Source organism: Leptonotus elevatus, chromosome 2 (genome assembly GCF_054856555.1).
Source record: "Leptonotus elevatus isolate MCC_2025b chromosome 2, RoL_Lele_1.0, whole genome shotgun sequence".
NCBI classification, from domain to species: Eukaryota; Metazoa; Chordata; class Actinopteri; order Syngnathiformes; family Syngnathidae; genus Leptonotus; species Leptonotus elevatus.
Window position 1 is genome coordinate 36,777,329 of NC_141240.1, and position 12,671 is coordinate 36,789,999.

Consider the following 12,671-nt stretch of genomic DNA (forward strand, 5'->3'; position numbering starts at 1 on the left):
AGGCAGAGCAAAACAAACCAAGTGAGCCCAAATACAGTAGAAAAGACAGAACTCGAGCGAGACAATTTGCACCCTCATTATGGATAAGAAAGTAGCGGGTAATTAAAACACCTGCGGCTTATAGTCGGATGCGGCTTATATATGTAACAGACTCGAGTATTCCCCAAATTTAGCTAGCACGGCTTATAGTCAGGTGAGCCTTATAGTCCAAAAATTACTGTCGACCAACAAATAAATCTGAAAAAGCCATAAAGCGACGATCAAAAGGTCCAAATGTTTTGTGTGATGAAAATCATGCGTTTTGATTTCATTCAAACCCACATTGTGAGTCCTCCTACCAAATTTTGTACATCCCAAAGGAGCATGGTGGTTCCTTGCAGCGTTAATTGAACTTGCTTTGTGCACTGGGGCACAATCATGCTGAAACACATACGAGCATTCCCAAATTGCATCTGTAGTAAGATGAAATGATATACAATGTATGCATGATTCTCACATAGATATGGGATCTGTTGTTGCTTTCATGTGTTTGAGTGCAAGAGCTGCTCCAATAAAACGTGTGATGTTGCCCGTGTTTGACAAAAGGAAAGAAAAAAAAGAGCTGGATGTGTTTCAAAGTATGAGTGTATGAATGCGTGAGTGAATTCTGTGATGTGTCAGTAAAGGAAGTGCATGTGCATTTGTTTTGACGGTTCAGATGGAGGGTGCAGGTAGTTCCAAATGTACTTGTCAGAAAAGTAAATGGAATGTCATACAAAGTAATGGAGTAGTATTGGAAACTTTAGTTCCAGTAATTCTTGCTTTTTGGAGACAACATAGTTTTAGGGATGCACGATAATATCGGTACAAATGTATTGATATATGAGACTGTCACAAGCTGCGCTTCTTTTTAGATGTGAAATTACAAACACACTCACAGAACATTGCCTTGGCTGGTGAATTATTCTTGTATAGTCTGCTGACGCTACTCGCAAATCATTATTATATTACCATTACAGAGATATTTGAGGAAGAAAGTCAGTGTGATGGTTGGCTGACATAAACATCAAAATGACATGTGCTGTTTGTGTGGATGCGAGTCTACACTGACACACGCTAATGGAGGGGGCGCGGAGGGCACGATGATGTATGTGTGTGTGTGGTCTTAGCGTGCGATGCCGTGTGCATGAGGGGGTCACAAGCATGGTTTTGGGGTCAGCAACGATGCGGATTAAAGGACTATTGAACTGTGAGCGGGGCGGAGCTTTGAGAGACTCACTTGCATCTTAACAAGCCTTCGGAGATGCCGAACGTGCACACGCTTGCGTATGCTCACTCTCCCGCAGATACTGTAAACACACGCACCGTATTCCCACAACACGGCTCTGGTTCAACTTAGTACAGACACAAGCAAACGGGCCAGATAGGTTGAAAATGTGAAGTAATGGGAGAACGTGAGAGGGAGGGGCGGGCGGGCGGGCGCTGCACACACACTGAACCATTTAAATCCTAGAAATCAGGAGAGGAGTTTGCATGTGTGCCAAGTCGCTCTTTCTTTCACTTGTAGTGGGGCATTTGTAAAAAAAAAAAAAAAAAAAATACAAATAAGAATAAACAAAAGGCCAGCTGTGGAAAACGATGGCAATGTTTGAAAGTGTGTGTCTGAAAAAGAGACTCCAGTGTTGTTGATGAAAAAGACGAATCATTTGCAGTATTGTTGCATGAGTGAGTTCGTCTCGTCTCGTGTCTGTGTGTGTCGCATCGAAAGCCGTGGTGGCCAACCACGTGGCACGATCGAGCGGATCATTAGTAGAATGAAAAGTGACTTGTTCTCTCTTTCATATGCAGCACATCTGCAGCCTATTTTATTTTGAAAAAGCAACCGCTTCCTTCCATGCGTCCGTCGCACCTCACTTGTCTCAAGTGTCAGTAAGTTTGAAGCGTGACGCGATGCACTCGACATCAAAGTGGACAGATGATGTTGTGTGAAAAAATGAGGCATCGATCTATCACACTTACATGAGTCAAAAGACAGAATAATTACAAGAGAGGCAGAAGAAGATTTAATGTTAAAAAAAAAAAGATGATTCATATTTAGGGAGTGAGTGATGGAGAGGGTGGTGGTTGAGGAAAAGGAGTAAGGGTATGATGGCTAAGTGATAGAAGAAAGACCAGACAAAAGCAACGAGTGGAGCTGCAAATGACAAGGGAGGAAGTCTGGTGTCGCTGTAAAGCCCACCATGTGCTGCTACACAAGTAAACATCACGCTATGGCAAATTTTGGAGCAGCATTTTGAGGGATTTCTTCAGCAATGATAAGGAGTGGTGAGATTTGTATACAGTTTGGCATACCTTTAAAGAATATTACTATCCTTTCTCACAAAAAAATATTACACTGGCCAACAATTTATTGTTTTCCAGCCAAAGATATTTTCATGGTTTCTGGCTAAATTTGGGCTGCTGAGTACCAAAATGGCATCAATTTCTTTGAATTGGCACTCGTTTTTGAGATAAATATTTTTCAGAATTGATAATTAATGGGCTTTGACAGTTTAGGAAATTTACTTTGACCATTACTAAAAGTTATGCTTTGACATCACCTGTTTTTGCATTTGTTTATTGCTAATATTGCCTAATTTTCCAAGTTTTTGCTCGATTTTCACATGAAACATAGTTTGCATATAAAATGAGATAATGATTGCCGTTTTTCACAACATGGAAGGATGTTGTATGGACCTCATCAAAGTTGTTGCATAAAAAGTTATGATGTCATCATAACTTGCATATAATTAGCATTTAGCACTGGGAATTCCTCAAAAATTAGAACCAATTCAGAAAGACAAATGTCATTTTCTGATTCATCAACGTCAACATAGTCTAAAACCTTCAGAACTTTCTTGGAACTAAAATATGTGTTGATCTGTGTAATATATGCAAATGTTATTTATGGATATATTTCCATGGCTGTTGGCAAAATTCATTTCTTCATTCCTTGGCATGAGAAACCCGTGTTTATCTTTTGAGCTGTCTTGTGGTCATGTTTATTGTCTTACTTATATAGTCTATTTGCCTCAAGAGGTTTTGCCTCTTGTCAGGCCACAATTGTAAACAAATGATTTTGTTCTTAATCAATTTTGCTTGGCTAAATAAAGTAAAATCTGCATATCATCTACAATATTAAATGATGAAAATAAGGGATCGGTTGATACCTGGCCTTATTTCAAGTTATCATACTCGTGACGTGACGGCAGCCGATTTACAATCAGGAATCAGAAATGAGAAGAATGCAAAATTGCCATTAATGCCACAATGGGATATGTAGGTATTTCTTTAAAATTATCTGTCAATTGTTTTGGGGGGAAATTTTATGTATTAAAAGTACCAGCAGTATCAGTACTGTACTCGTATCTGTCTGAAAAAAAAAAGTGGTATAGAACAACCCTAATTGAAATTATGAAAAAGGTTTTGAGTGACAATGTCCATATGGTGTGGTTTTAGTTTGCTGTGGTGTCGAACCGGAGGCGCTTCTCCTAAATTAGTTGCTTATTCAGCAAATCACAAAGTATTAGAAACGCATCACGGACTAGAGGTTGTTACATAGGGGGGATGTACCCAATTGAACTTCATTTGTTTGGTGAGTTATTGACTTTCTAAAGACCTTTTCATGATCTTAGAAAAAAAGGTATGTTCTTTATTTGCATTTCTGTTAGTGTCCATATGACATTGAAAAATAACTCCTAAGCCAATTTTTACATTTCCCCAAATCCGAGTGTCACATACTCTGTCCAACAAGTTTGCTGCTCTGACCTGTTGTTGGCAAGTGAGAGCAACCCGTGGCATAATGAAGCTTAGAGCAATAGCAACATTATGACTTTCAAATCCTCGACGTAGACATCCTGTCTCTGTCGAGCCATCGCCATGGTTACGGTGCCAAAACACTCAAGAGTCCAGCTGTAGAGGCAAGGTCATGTCCCTGCTTATTGATCTGTCTGAAGGGCCTTGACACTCCACGCCATGAAATAATGGAAAAATATTTTACAACTTATCCACGTAAACGTTTGCTGTTGTATGCGGTATTGTGCTCCCATGTGCGATTTTGAAATAAGTCATTCCGAGCTGCCAAAGCTCACGTACAGTACACAGAAAAGAACACGCACAGACGGCGCTTTGTGCGAGCGGGTCGACGCGCACACACAGCGATTGACGCACGCACAAGTACGGTGTTCAAGTGCGATTGTTGTGTTAAGGCAACGATGAGACATTGAAGGTGGCTGAAAGGGATTCTCTGTGCTGCAGTGATGAGGTGGAGCTGACCACACATCACCTTCCTCTTCCTGAGCAGGTTTGTGTGCGTGTCGCCTCGTGGGAACTCGGGGCCATTCATCATGTCTGTCTGTGCTCCCGTGCCCTCTGACACCCGTGTTTACCTTCGACATGTGTGTCGGCTGTCAGCTCGCGAGGTGTGTTATTATGTCAGGGCCCGGCTCCACCCTACGCCGCTACCTCCTCCATTTGGTCAGTGGGGGGCCAGATCACCACAGGAATTTTAGAGATAAATGGAAAGAAAAAAGCGAACACAAGATGGACCGAAATCATCTTTGGAAACATCGTATGTGCTAGTGCTTAACAATTTTATTAGACGGCCAGTTGATGCTAAAGGCATTTGCGGGGCAAATTCATCCAACTCTAAATGCCACCACTGTCCGTCACAATTCTAGAAAGCGTCAACACTGTATGTTACAAAACACAATTTAATAGCATGTAACTTCCATTTATGGCTGCCGTAAACGAATCTTTAGTTTAGTTTATCACCTGAAATACCAACATTAACACTGTCCTTTACTTTATTTGAAAGGAAGCTTCTTTGCATCCCTCTTTGACCCAATGACTTGTAACACAAAGGTTTATGACAGGTGCTATAATGATTAGGAGATTCCACTTTCTGAAAATCCCCCCCAGGTCACTTGCTCATAAACTAAGGTGCAAATTGGCTGAAGAGGAGATCTGTTTATCTGCGATCGATTGCGCTTTCTAAAGTACCCGTATGTCTGTCAAGTGAACTGAATTTGTATTGAGAAGAACTTAATTTGTGTTTGGAAAATACACAAAATTGAATTTTCAATGAGGATGAAATAGCATACAGTTTCAAAGAAACCGAAATGCATTATTTTAAATTCAGTTTCAAATCAGTTCATTCATCGATTCCGATTCATTTTTTAAATGCAAAGTCAAATTAAACAATACAAATTAAATTTATGTCGTTCAAATTAAAAATTTCAATGCATTATTCAAGTTCAGTAATTCAAATTCAAATAAGTCTATAAATAATTCAAATTCCGTTTCTGGTGGAACATATTTTAGCCCATACAAGTTATGCTAAGCTAAAGAAGCTTTAACTTGCACAAAAAAGTGTCCGCCCTGAGATTGGAAGGTTGTGGTTTCAATCCTCGCCCGGGTCATACCAAAGACTATAAAAATGGGATCCATTGCCGCCCTGCTTGACACTCAGCATTAAGGGTTGGAATTGGGGGGTTTGATTCCCGAGCGCGGCCCCTGCTGCTGCTCACCGCTCCTTCAGGGGATAGGTCAAATGCGGAGAACGAATTTCGCCCCACTTAGGTGGGTGTGACAATCAGTGGTACTTTAACTTTTTTACTTTAACTTTAACTGCACAACGGTATCCTGACAGGGGAATAAATTTATATAATTTCATGGAACAAATATTAACAAATTTACGGACAGACAGAAAAATTGTACATGCTAATTTTAGATGTCTGAGCTGGTTTGTGCCATGCACTTGGTTACCGGCACACCGTTTTTCATTTGAACGTTTGCTATGGTATTTATGGCCAATGTTTGTGTATATGTTTTCCATACAGATATTTGCATGGCATTAAGGCTAGCGGCAGACTATGGTGTGTTTGGACTTACTGTATGTACATGTTTGGGTTACACCGTTGTTGTAAATTGCGGACTCACTTGTAGATATTTCTGCTTAAAATCATAGGTTTACCATTCCGGAGAAACATGTGTAAAGTATGTTGTTTGAAATGTATTTTTACAACTCTACAACTCTAATTTATGCTCACTTGTAGTGGTAGTATGATAATGGAATCAAAGGTTAAACATCTGAATAAACGTATCCTTAATATCATGCATGAGTTTTTTGCTGCAAAGAAACGGCTAGCAAAGTGTTTACTCACAAGTGATTGGCAAAACTGATGCACATGAATGAAATAGTCTTTCTATACGCTAAATATAAATGTTGCCCAGTTTGGAGGCTGAGGTACAGAAGATGTGACAGAAAGAAAAGTTGCACTGTGTGACACATCAAAGGTGGAATTTGGGAACAAACGAGAATCAAGTACATTCTGTGATGGATTCTCCTGTCTTTTATTTTGTGATTTCTGTAACACTGACTTGATTATTTCAGTATTGAATACTTTCCTCTTTGTTTGCCACTCTCTCACTCTCCTGCTCTATCTGTTGAAGGGTCGAAGAAGGCCTGGAATTTATCACACGTACCTAATAATTACTATCCCAGGAAATGGTCCTGAGGAAGTGGAGAAGTAGGTGCACTAGTCCTGCTAATTAGTGTCCCTCGCAAATGTACAAACGCACACACGGCAACACAAAAAAAGCTAATTAGTGTCATTTGGCTGGTGTACAAGTCTCCAGTAGGCTTAATCTGATTGGCTTTTGGGAGACTAACACCCCCAAGTTTGTATGGTTGCGTAAATCTCAGGGCTAATTGACTGAAAGCCTCGTGTTTGTGTGTGCACATGAGTGCGCAATTGATTAGGCAGGCCCTGCGGCCGTAAAGAACCAGTCCAGGACACAGCACCCAGAGGTGACCAGTGATGGCCTCCTAAACTACAGTGCAGCCCTCGGGGTCACGGATGGAATGAGGAGAAGGAAGTTGGGGGGCAGTTTCGGAGGGAGGGGAGTCATAGGAGGAGGGGCTCTCAACTGTGTGCCACTGGAGTTCTTTTAAATATTATTTTTAAATTGCTGAATGGATGCACGGTGAGTATGTGATGCCAATGAGAGGCTTTGATACAGTTGAGTGTGTGCTGTACAAGTGGAATGTGCTGAGTTGTAAAGCAGCAATTTCAAATGGTGGCTTAGTGAAATGCCCACATGGGTTTACCATTATGGGTGCATAAAATGTTTCTCTGCCCATGCATTGTGAGCAAGTGGAGCTTACTGGCACATTTTCACACACTGTAAACACTTCTTAGACTTTGTGGTTTGTCTACACACATTTACACGCACACCTGAGCTGTTTTTTTTCCCTAACTACATGTTTGTCTTTATTCTTGAGCGGGGTACGGGTGTGTTTGTTCGTCTGACTCCACCTGTCTGTTTTTCTCTCCATGCATTTTTTTTCAACATCTAACTAACTTCTCAGCATCATTGCTTTTCCACATAGTGAACTATTTTTCAACTCTGTAAATGTCACTTTCACATTTGTTTTTCCTTAAACGTCAAAGCGGATGGCATCTCTAATGTTAGCCTTCATGCACACTGTAGGAGGTTGGGTTTTGTAAAAGTAAGTAAAAGCTAAGTTAAATAAATATGAAACATGCAAAGCCCACTGCTGAAATGTAAAACATAAATAAGCCTGTTGATTACGAAATAATTTGCCGTAGGTCAATCATCATCTGAGATGGTGAGATTGTGTTTTGGGTTGGGTAATTGTGTTTTTATGGTCCTGTGTTTGTCCCTTGTCCCTTGTGATGATGATGTTGTCAGTTGCTATGCAGTTGCTGTGGTCCTGTATTTGTCATGCTCATTATGTCATATATACCTTTATTCTGTCAAATAGAATTGAGCATGGTCCTAACTAGAGTTACTGAGTGACAATTTGGTATGTCGAGGTTTTAGTCAATACATCAAATTTTCTCTGCATCCAGTACGTTCAAGGTTTTTAGTCAAGGTTTCGCCATCAAGTGTATTCTTCGAGGCCCTCTGAATCCTGCCCTGCTCTCTGTTGTTACTTTGTATTTTTGTCTAAGTCTCTTTTTTCCAACTCCCGTGTCTTGTCTGCTTTTGGGTCTAAATCGAGCACATCACGTGACAAAAGAGGTCATCTAGTTTTGACGTGAATTAGTGGTAAAGTAGTCACAAATTTGTTGGGGGACACTAGTGCATATTTAGGGTGTGTGTAGTCAGAAGCTCAACAGCTAGAAGCCATAAAGATCCTTGCGGTGATTCGGAAACCAGAAAGTGTGTTTTGTTGAAGTTGTACAATTCGGTTTTGATACATTGAAAGATTGTTAAGTCTTCTGCTCTTGACAGTGCCCTTGAAGTTGTTTACATGGTGACCTGATTGTTGGTGTTTTCCAAATATTTTAGCATGGAACCTGTTTTCAAAACACGATTACTGTGAAGATACGTGTCATTGCACCTTCCCATGAGGTTTTAATTGAAAAGAATGGCAGAGCAGACCACCACCCACACTGCATTAACCGCAGCAGCCGCTGGCGCTTTTAAATTGTGAACGTGTGTCTGATTTGGTTAATTTATGGATGCAGATCCAAACTGTAATTATCATTATGCACTTCTCTGCAATGGCAGGAGCGAGTACAGATGAATGTGTGTATTCTTTCTGATGTGCATTAAATGTGTTTATGTGCACACAAAAACAAGTGCCTGCATGAGTTTGTTATTCAGCGTGTGCATGCCAGTGCTGAGGCACAGAAGAACAACCATGTGAAGAGCTTGATCGCTCATAGTGTAAAAAAAAAAAGAAAGTGGTCAGGTTTTGCTGTGATTTTGTATTTTCTTGCTTGATCCTGTCCATATTGTCTCTATTAAATTGAGACCTAGGAACCATGACTGTTTTCTTGTCTGGAGAGCAAAGACAAAATGAATCTCAGCATAATACTTTTGCTGGGATTTCTTTTGTAAAAGAATAATTGCTGATGTGCAATAAACTCACTTTCTATTGGTGATGATCCAAATGAAAGAAAATCACAAAGGAAAGGAACAGAAAAGCCAGTGTTTATTTGAAGCAAATGATTATACATTATACAGGATGGCAACCACAGTATAATGTGTGTAGTCTGACATCTGACAGAAGTCCTGCAGAGTCAAGCATGGTAAGAATGAGAGCAGAGACAATGGCTTGGCAGTCAGGCTGTAATTAATTTTTTTATTGACAGTGTGTGCAAAATATCAGCATTCCTTATTGATATGCTTTGGTAATAAGAAGTTATGAAACACGAAATTTGATGCCCCTCTCTCGTCATCTACTGTGTCTAAAACTTAAAAATGTTATTTGCTGCTGTTGTCCCAGGTGTTGGGATGATACAGCCCAAGTTTGAAGTCAATCGGGTTAACCGTCTCGGACAAGTGGGCAAGAGTATGACCTCTGTAAGAAGCGCAAGAATGAGCCAAAATTATACATTCACATACTCACAGCTGACTTCCAGTACACTTTAGGGCAGTGGTGGGCAAACTCGGTCCTGCAGGTTTTGGAGGTTTCCCTGCTCCAACGCAGCTGATTCCAATCAACAGGATCGTTCTCAGACTTATGCTGAGCTTGCTGATGAGCTGATCATATATCAGCTGTGTTGGAGAAGGGAAACATCCAAAAACCTGCAGGACTCCGGCCTTTGAGGACCGAGCCTTACAAAAGTATTTTTTGTTTGTATTGGAGTGCTACATGTGCCTTCCAATTTTAGTCGCTGTTGGTCAAACGTACCGGGACAGGCGTCTGTTGAATTGTTGTAGGGGGCACTACAGACCCATTTTTTTCTACTCGTGTAGAGAACTTTAAGACCCAATATTAGGGATGGGCGAGTACCAATACCAGGCATCAATATCGGGCCGATACCGGGCACAGTACTCGATACTGGTATCTGCCTGCGCTCTTGTAGCCGTTTTTCTGACTGCAAGAAAGACTGGGGAGAACAAACATTTTATTCCTCTTGTTGGTTTCCTGTGTGTCTCTCCTTATGAGGTAACACTTGATCATTTCATTACATGTGTTATATATGTTTGTAGCTCATGTAACTTAGCCGTGTTTAATTGCCTTGTTGGCGTTGCCACGCGGGCGGCATGGTGGATGACCGGTTAGCACGTCCGCCTCCCAGTGCAGAGGACATGAGATCGAGTCCGGGCTTTGGCCTTCCTGGGTGAAGTTTGCATGTTCTCCCCGTGCTTGCGTGAGTTTTCTCTGGGTACTTCGGTTTCCTCCCTCATTCCAAAGACATGCATGGCAGGTTAATTGAACACTCCAAATTGTCCATAGGTGCGATTGTGCGTGTGGATGGTTGTTCGTCTCTGTGTGCCCTGCGATTGGCTGGCAACCAGTTCAGGGTGTACCCCGCCTACTACCCGAAGCCAGCTGGGATAGGCTCCAGCGCCCCCTGCAACTATTGTGAGGACAAGCGGTTAAGAAAATGGATGGATGGATGGATGGACGTTGCCACAGGCACTTAATTGCCAGATAACGTCCGAGCTGCGTTGCTAAAAATAGAACGGTGCCGTTTACGCCGCTTCAGGCAGCGTAATTCTTCTAAGTTAATGTGGACAACTTTATGGGAACGAAAGGCTGAAATGGTTAGTTTCCATTTATTGACCGCCATAGGGGTCTTCTGTGAGAGACCACATGACTCTTCAGTTGTACTCAACAATTAAATTAGCTCTTAAGTGCAGACATATCTTTGTATTTGTATATCGTCATTGACTACTGCACTGCTATGAGATGAATGATGAACGAGAACGTGAAACAGAAATACATAGCAGCCTTTCAAATTAAAAGCATGGATTTCAAAACAAGATATAATCAAACATCAAACACACTAAACAGCTTGGGGAGTACTGAAGATGTGAGTATCTGTATCTGTCTAAAAAAGAAAGTGGTATCAAACATCCCTAACCGGTATGTTTGCAATGTTTGGGTCACTGCTTGGGCCCTAAAAACAAGAAAAATTGTTAATCCGGGGGCATCAAAGGCATCAAAGTCGGCCGGCTGCCCCAGGCATCCAACATGCTTTGCATGACACTGGTTGTCAACAGTATACTGGAAAAACCTCAAACGTTTGTTGATACGGGTGTTGCGAAGCTGTAGACTGAATTTGTAGGATTTTGCAAAACAATGTTTTCGGGGCTGTGAAGGCTTGTCATCGACACACATTATTTCCATTTCTTGTCAAGCCTTAAAATCCCGTGGCAGTTGTAGGCTGCAAGTATGCCTCAAAGCATGTCAAAATTGTCGTGTGGCTTCATTTGAGCCTCTTTGAGCCAAAGCGATGTTGGAATACACTTTTTTTTTTTCTCTTTCTCTCTGTACACACATAGACGCGTGTTGTGTGCAGATATTCACTGAATTTGACAATATGTATTGGATTACAACACAACACTCCCTGGCACTCACTGCCCCATTCTATACACAGGCCTCTGAGTTCAGCATTTACAAAAATCAAATGTGTATTTGGCCTTGGGTTACACTTGATTGAATTAGAAGAAATGGCGCACACATGTGCACACGCTGACACACACACTAACACAGGCTCTCACAAACATACAACCTCCCAAGCACACTGATTTCTATTAAGTAAAAAAAAAAAAAAAAGCAAGTTGAGTGTCTTCTTCCATCGCAAGGGCTTTTATGTGATAAGATCGGACCCGAGTGCTCTCCTATGCTGGATTCCTGAGCACATCAAACAACAGTAAACCACATCACAGAGGCAGGAAGAGCATAGCTCCATTAGCTAGCCCATAAAGAACACATGTGTGTGTGCACGAGTGTGTGTAATAGGAGAGCCACAAAAGGTGGACACACACAGGACAAACCTACTGTGGTATGCAGACCCCTGACAATCTCACAATCCTGACAATCTGTTGCCCATAATTTGGCATATCACTGTTAAATACTGTCAGTATCACTTTAATGTTGGTCCTTTGCACAGTACATTTCATTCATTCCACTTCAATCGTAGATAAACATTTAAAAAAAAAGCATCATGACGTGATAACTTAGTGACACAGGCGAAAGAAGAATTTAGGAATCTGTTTGTTGGCCAGATGGCTGTCATTAATTTTACGAGTACACGAGAGATGCTTGCACACACACAACCAACTCCCCCAAAACTCCATTCACAGGTACAACAATCCTCAGTCATGTCTTTGACCTCTTGCAGTGCATGCTTACAGAAACGTACCTGTCACAAGGTGTTGGGTGACATTCTTAATACATTGGGAGAGGTAGGAGGAGCCAAGGAGGAGATGGAGTCAAATGTATTTCAATGGGCAATGTGGGGAAAGGGAGAAAGTGACCCAGATGGAGTTTATGGCTTTTCTTTTTCACATTAATTTGTAACAGATCTGCATGACACATACCGGCCAAGCAACATGTACTGAGACCCCGTCACTCGGCACTCGGCCTTGGGGGGGAATCTGATTGGAACTGGATAGCATCTTCATTTTTTTTCTGTCTGTCTCTGCTGTGAAAGGATGTCATTATCATCCATGCAAGCGTGAGAAATAAGAAAAATATCCACATGTGCTGGGTTGATGTTGCATCAAGCACCCTACACAAGTACAGCAAATGTACAAGTAAGGCTAAATCCATGCGTACATTTGTACAGTTTTTTGTCCCTTTGTTTTGTGCCTTCCCGACCAAGGACGTCAAAAGCTGCCAATGTTATATCAAGATTGTCTTATTAGATTATGCTTATGTT

At 41.3% G+C, this 12,671-nt stretch overlaps 1 protein-coding gene across 4 annotated transcripts in view; it reads left to right on the top strand.

Moving 5' to 3' along the window:
* Positions 1-12,671, top strand: part of LOC147179836 (ERC protein 2-like) — a 158,483-nt gene that overhangs the window by 74,158 nt on the left and 71,654 nt on the right. The gene's annotated exons all lie outside the window — the stretch shown is intronic.